Source organism: Pinus tabuliformis, chromosome 3_1, assembly GCF_031772625.1.
Source record: "Pinus tabuliformis cultivar Carrire ecotype Pingquan chromosome 3_1, CPIR1, whole genome shotgun sequence".
Classification (NCBI taxonomy): Eukaryota; Viridiplantae; Streptophyta; class Pinopsida; order Pinales; family Pinaceae; genus Pinus; species Pinus tabuliformis.
In genome coordinates this window covers 303,910,476-303,917,842 of record NC_142301.1, presented here as the reverse complement: position 1 = coordinate 303,917,842, position 7,367 = coordinate 303,910,476, and positions in this window count along the sequence as shown.

Here is a 7,367-nt window from a genome sequence, read left to right as displayed (position 1 = left end):
TTTTGGACCTGAGGGATTATTGCACAAAACGATCGAGCGCTTGTTTTATTCGGCTCGTTAAAACTATCGAAAACTCATCCCTTCTGTATCGTTTTATACTTTTTCGGACTTAAGGGATTAGATGACGAAAAAGGACTTTTGGAGTTAACTTTATGTACCTTTTCAGACTCTCTAAAAATGAAAAGGACCGAGTTATCTTTGTCACTAGACTCGTTAAAATCATTAAATAGCGACAAACTTGTCTTTAGACGAGAACGAGTTTCACTATCGCTAGGCTCGTTAAAACATAGCGATGGGCTTGCCCGAAGGGCAGGTTATAGAACAAGCATATGTTATCCTCCTCAAGCTTGACAAAAATAAAGAGGTACTGGTCAGCAATGACTGGGGAAAAATTGGGACAAACTCAAGAAAACTTTGATGGTAGCAAGTCGCTCTTGAACATGACACTTTTCCTCCATACCAAAATCGGGTTGGGTTGTTTCATTCACCGGTCACATCACCATGGTCTCGCCATACCATCCATATTTGGGGTAATGCTACCGATCCATCGCATCAGTGTCGCCATATGTTCAAGAGAAGTCGTTCAGAAAAGTCAATCGTGTCCCATCCATTGCCGTACATTATCCTTCATCCTTTCATGACCGCCACCCTGAATCATATGTCACAGATCGTTTTCACCTCCATCAAAATCATTAGCTCCGTTCCGTGTCATTGATGGGGGATTCGTTAAGGCCCTCCTTTGACAGATCGCTTCTTGTCGACATCAGCTCATTATCCGATAAGTTGATCTAGGAACAACCCTTTCAGTACTTTGAAGCTTGCATGCCTCAATGGCAAGTTTCTCACTTCCGGCGACAGGTATACATCAATGACCTTCGACCGAAAGATTTTGCGTGGTGTTCGACGCCAAGTCCTTTATTCACACCACGTGAATTGTACTGCAGTACCTTGAGGGTCATTATCATTATCGGTGATTCCTCTCACGCTTGTTAATGGTTTACCTCATTGACCGGTAATCAAGTGATGTCTTTCCATGTTCGACTTCAGAACATTTCTCACATGGATCGACTTGTACTTAGAGTGAAGATCGAACGAGTTTGAAGACCCCGGATCTAGTTTCATCCATCCGAGCTGCGATATATATTCAGAAAAGATAAAGACATTGACATGTACATCATTGCAGCAGATAATCATCCTACCCAAAGGATGATAATTTCATCAAAATTATCAGTCTACCACCAGACGATTGTCTGTTCTATGTACAGGAAAATGAATTTATAAAGCTGAGCATGGGAATGCCCGCCTCAGCTAGATCATGAAAGCAGTATGAAGAATAATGTATTGTATTGTATCTTATTACAGGTCTCCTCTCCAGCATTGGATGAACTTCGGATCCTCCTGATAAAGCATTTCACCCGATAAATGGCCTCATACTTTAGGGGGCAACTGTTATAGACATTTTTGTGCCTTACAGCATTGAGCATGAAATGTCCATAATCTAAGGGATCCAAAGTCCCTAAACATGTTGTTCCTACCCCTAGAGGAACAAGGCTAACAAACCACAGCAATTCACAGAAGTTCTCCACCAGAAACTGCTCAAAAACAAGTCAATTCAGGATCAATTCAGTGGCTCCACTAGCTGTCTGCGCTGAATGTCAAAGCCAACACTGGCTACCTGCACTGCAACGCAGGTAGAAGCACTACCAGGGTGCATTGAACGAGAATTGCCAAATGGCAAGTTCATTCCAAGAGGTGTCAAGACCCAGGAAGCTTCCAGAATCTTCCTCAATGACACTTGCCTCAGTGAATTCGACTGGTGATGAGTAAAAGGTTCCCAATCTCCAAGTGGAAGCAAGAACCTCCAAGTGGAATCAAGAACTGACAGAGGGAGAGGACACTAGTCAGATCTCAAGCTGACTCATCCTCTCTCCAAACATCTATATATGGATCTCTCCTCCATGAGATCTAGAGGGCTGGAATTTTGTTATTGCAAGGAATTGCTGTTGGTTTGAGATTGGAATCATTGGGTGCTTAATGCTTTGAAGGGGGTGAAGATAGGAATTCCATTTGCTGGGAAGGAGATGCTGGATTGGAGCCCTCTGGGTTGTATCTCTTCCTGAACCTTGTTATTCATCAATAAAGCTATCTTGGTTTCTCCTATATACTGATGTATCTTTGATGTATGATTGCATTAGTATGTTTAGTTTATTTCTAATCCTGAACTAGTTATGAATATGAATCCATGTCTTGTGTAGTGTTCTCTTCTTGTGATCTTGCAGAAACCTCTTGAAGCTGGGCGAGCGAGAAGGCAAGTAGTTGGGAACCCTCAAAGAGAAGAGAGACCGGATCGAGGGACAAACAAAAGATATCGGTTAGTCCATCTATCTCTCTTCATTCTTAATTCATAAAGGAAGAATACTAGAATAGCTATCTCTATTTGTTGCTAAGGCACTGTCACACCTTAGGTGGATAGGATCGTCCTGCATAGGCATTTTTCCCCACAACAACCTACTAGGAGGCCATTTTAAGATGTATACGATCAATTCATGCTGAAGTACCTCGTCAATAAGCTTGTGTTGGGGGGGAAGAATTTGCAGGTGGCTCTTATTATTCCAAGAATATGATTTTAAAGTTATTGTAAAGCCTGGATGATTGAATGCGGGACCAGACCATTTGTCGTGCATCAAAACAGGGGAAGAGCCCAATAATTTAGAGGGATTACCTGACGTGCAACTATTTGCAGTGCATGGTGTGGATGGTCATTTTGAGGATATAATACATTTCCTAATGACATGTACTACACTGAAAGGATACACTATCCAGTAGAAGAAGGAATTAGTGGTGCACGCGACATATTTCTTTGTCATTGTTGGGCATATGTAAAAGATGGCGGCTGATGAGATATTGTAATGGTATGTACCTAAGTTTGAAGCAGCATCCTCGCAGACACTCATGGGGGTGCCATGGGAGGACATTATGCAGGAAGAGCAATCGGTAGAAGATTCTACATGCAGGGTTGTGTTGGCCAACCCTCCATCAAGACTCAAAAGCATATTGCAAGGCATGTGATGTGTGTCAAAGGACTAGCAGGCCATCACGGAGGGATGAGATGCCTTTGAATCCACAAATGACGTTGCAACCCTTTGAGAATTCAGTGATAGATTTTGTAGGATCCATTCAGCCCAAAGGAAAGACGGGAACAAGGTACATTATCACCATGACAAAGTATTTGACTTGTTGGGCGAGGGCACAACCTGTGAAGGATTTCACAAGAGCAACCACTGCAAAATTCCTCTTTGAGCATGTCCTGACGCAATTTGGCTATCCAAATATCTTGATGAGTGATCATGGTATGCACTTCTTGAATGAGATTATCAGCGCGCTGACGGAAGAATTTTAGGTATACCACCAAAAAATCACACCTTATCACCCATAGGCTAACGGGATGGTGGAGGCATTTAACAAGGTGCTAGAAAATGTGCTAACCAAGGTTTGCAGTTCTCAGCGAAGTGATTGGGACCTACACATACCTATAGTACTATGGGCTTATCAAAGGACATGCAAGAAGTTGACTGGACAAACCCCCTTTAGGCTTGTCTATGGTGTTGAAGTGGTAATGCCTATGGAAGATATTGTGTCTAGTCTGTTCATAGTAGTGCTCATAGGTATGACGAATCATGGAGCCCCGGAGGAGAGGCTCACACAACTAGATGAGCTCATGGAAGAGAGATTTTTGGCTGGATTTCACTAGCATATCCAAAAGCAGCGCGAAAAGGCATGGCATGATTGACACAATAAGTTGCACTCATTTAAGGAAAATGACCTGGTTTTGCTATATGATAGTAAGTTTGATAAATTTCCATGGAAATTCAAAATGCATTGGTTAGGACCCTATGTCATTAAGGAAATTACTGATGGAGGAGCGGTATAGCTGGTCAAATTGAATGGAGAACCCTTCCTAGGAAAGGTGAATGGTAGTCGCTTGAAGCCATACACTAGTAGTCCAGCCATGTGACAAAATGAAGGTAGCACAGTCTTAGTGCTCTAGATAGCTGAAAGGAGGTGAAGGACTATAAAATACATTGCCCTTGTTTGGGAGTGGCACGATTGGAGGATGGTGCGAAGCAATGAAGTGTCATAAGGTCCACAGTAGTGTGGAGGCAGCTGCGCTACCTAGGGAGAAATCGCACAGGTTGGCCGGAAAGTGACTGTTAAATTTATTGTTCATGATTTGAAAGCAGAAGTGAGGTCAAATGGAGTGGGCGACCGACATTTAAGATGAAATTTATGGCTCAGATCCTTGAAAATCTGCTGTCAATCCAGAATTAATGTGGAGGCCCTGCAGTAATTTGAACAACAACAACAGGTCGTCCTAAGGGCTATCTAGATCGAGTTACAAGAGTTGCAGACCCACATGTCACAGGCTAGTATGCTGTTTACCAGCTTGGCTATTAGCACTTCAGAGGTTTCTGATATTCTATGCACGAAGGCTTCCAGTGTGATAATGCTATTGGATGGAGCACTGACCACCGAAAATGAGGCTGACAGGCCCACTATCAGTGCCCTGAAAGGAGTTGGGCTGAACTTGGCAGTGCTTTCACCCAAAGCACTCCACCTCTTGTAGGATGGAGTAATTGCAAAGCTGAGGGCATGTGAGCACCATGCCCTCTAGATTGTTAGGATATTCCGACACATAGGAAATAGTTAAGTACAACTTGGTCTAGTATAGAGTTAGGTATAGAGTTAGGTAAAGTGTGTTTCTTTACCGTTGTACATTTTGTAACTTACAATCCGACGGTCACGATATGTAGTGATCCGACGGTTTATTCTCTCCTCGGTATTACCGACACTTGATCTGTGGCTTGACACCTGATTGGTCCATGAGTTGTATTTAAAGCGCATGGAGGGTCATTTGTAGGGTAATCCGTGCATGAGAGAAACATATGTAAATTTTCATTCTTTTATTAATAAATTGCCTGAAGTGGCTACGTTGGCTCAGGCCGTGGATTGTTTCCCTCTTTGAGGGTTTTAACCACGTCAAAATACTGGTGTATTGATCTGTGATCTGGTTGTGAGCGGTGTCCTTTTGGTGTTCTGTCTGAGGAACTTACCTTGTAAATTCCTACATGGTATCAGAGCTAGTTGAGGGTCGCGTCCATTGGTGATCCAAATCTGAAGCTGGTAGAACTGCATCCGACTGCTGTTTCCTAGATCTGCTGTTTCTGACTGCTTTCGGGCCGAGAGGAATGCTCTATTGTGTTGGGAGCATCTGTTCCAGTGAGGAACCCCTTTCGTTTCACGCGAAAAGGTTTCCGGTAGCCCTAGCTGTGTCATTTTTAAGATCTGGAGGTATACAGTGTTTATTTGCAGTTTACTGTTATTTTCTCTCTGTTTATTTCGGTTTCGGTTTATTTAGCCTTTTTATTACCGGATCTATACCTTTCATTTCTGCGTATGCTCTTTGCCCTGCGACTCTGTGTGATCTGGGCAAATCAGAAACAGAAAGGAAGGATTTTTCTCATGCGTATGCTCTTTTCCCTGCGCCTTAGGGTGATCTCGGAAAATCAGAAACATTGAGGAAAATATTTAGTTTCCGGCCAAAGCTAACTTCGAGCCGCAAGGTTCATTTTTGAAAATATTTAGTTTTTCGGCTAAAGCTAACTTCGAGCCATAAGGTTCGTGTTCTTTGCATGTCCGTGTTGGGTTTTGTGTTTTTTTGTTTTGTAGGGAAAAAGAGCTTTCTCAAAGCAAGCACGCAACCTAAAGCACCCCCCCCCCCCCCCCCCCCTCTCTCTCTCTCTCTCTCAATTTTTTTGTATAGATCAATTGGTTCAAAGCTATTTTAAGAGAGTAGAGGTCTTGGGTTCAAGTCTCCATTTTGTGGGGGCGGACTTTTCTCTCTCTCTCTCTCTCTCTCTCTCTCTCTCAAATATTTTGTATAGATCAATTGGTTCAAAGCTATTTTAAGAGAGTAGAGGTCTTGGGTTCAAGTCTCCATTTTGTGGGGGCGGACTTTTTCATTTCCGCACATTCCTGCACTTCGTCGGCAACTTCAACAACTTTTTTTCAAAAAGCCATAACTTCTTCATCCGGAAGCTGTTTTCAGAGCCGTTTTTTTTAAACCAGCCTAATTTTTCGAGAACTATCCATTGGAACACTTAGTTTCAACAACTTTAGCTTCAGTTTCCGTTGAAATGGAAAGTCAATACCAAGTTACCCTTGACAGCACCAACTACTTCCAATGGTTGGCTTACATTGAGGATTTACTTAGAAGTAAAGGTCTCTACAGAATAGCCTCAGGCCAAGAAAAGAAACCGAAGGATGAAGATAAGGCTGCTAAATGGGAAAATAGGCAAGATCAAGCATGTGGATTGATAGGGATGTCTATTTCTCCAGATCTTAGATTCCATATTGCAGAAATTGATACTCCTGATGAAGCAATGAAACAAATCAATAAAGTTTTTGGGATTAAAAATGAAATTAGAGCCCATCAACTTGAAAATGAGTTGCTTACATTGGACCCTAATAAATTTTCTTGCATTGAAGATTTCTTGTCCAAGTTCAAGACCCTTGGATATCTTTTGGAAGGTGTTAAAGTTAAGAAAGAAGATAGTAACCTTATATATTCCATTCTTACAAAGTTGGGACCAGCCTACTCTGTGTCTGTTTCCACCTTCCATTCTACAAGAGAAGCCTTCATTTCTCAAGGAATAGAATACAATCCCCCTTCCTTTGACTCCTTTTGTGATTCTTTAATAATAGAACAAGAAAAACTCTTACACCTTGGTCTTCTTAATCTTGGAAACTCTTCCAAGAAAGTGTTAGCCGCCCAGCAGCAACCAAATTCAAAGAATCCTAAGAAGTCATATCCTAAAAAGAATGGTCCTAAACCAAACAAGGGTCCTAAGCAATTTCAGCCCCAAAATGAAAAATCATTTCAACAAAATGATAAGACAAATAAAAACAAAGGGAAGAAGACTGATAGACATTGCAATTTTTGTAATCGAGATGGCCACTTAGAATCAAAATGCTTTAAGAAGATGGAAGCCTTGGAAGCAGCAATGAAGAAGCATAACATCCATTTGGGGCAATCTTCAACTTCAACTTCATCTTCAAGAATGGCACTTTTTGCATGTGGTTGTCAAGCATCTCGGTCTGGCTATGCATTAAATGTTTCTTCTTCTTCTCATTCTCATGAGTGGCTCATTGATTCTGGAGCTTCTTATCACATGGCCAAAAACAAAGCCATGTTTTCTTCTTTAAATGATTGTAACACAAAAAATATATATGTTGGTGATGATAGATCTCTTAATGTTGTAGGGACTGGAACTGTTCATCTAGACAATGGTCAGTTTAATGATGTATTA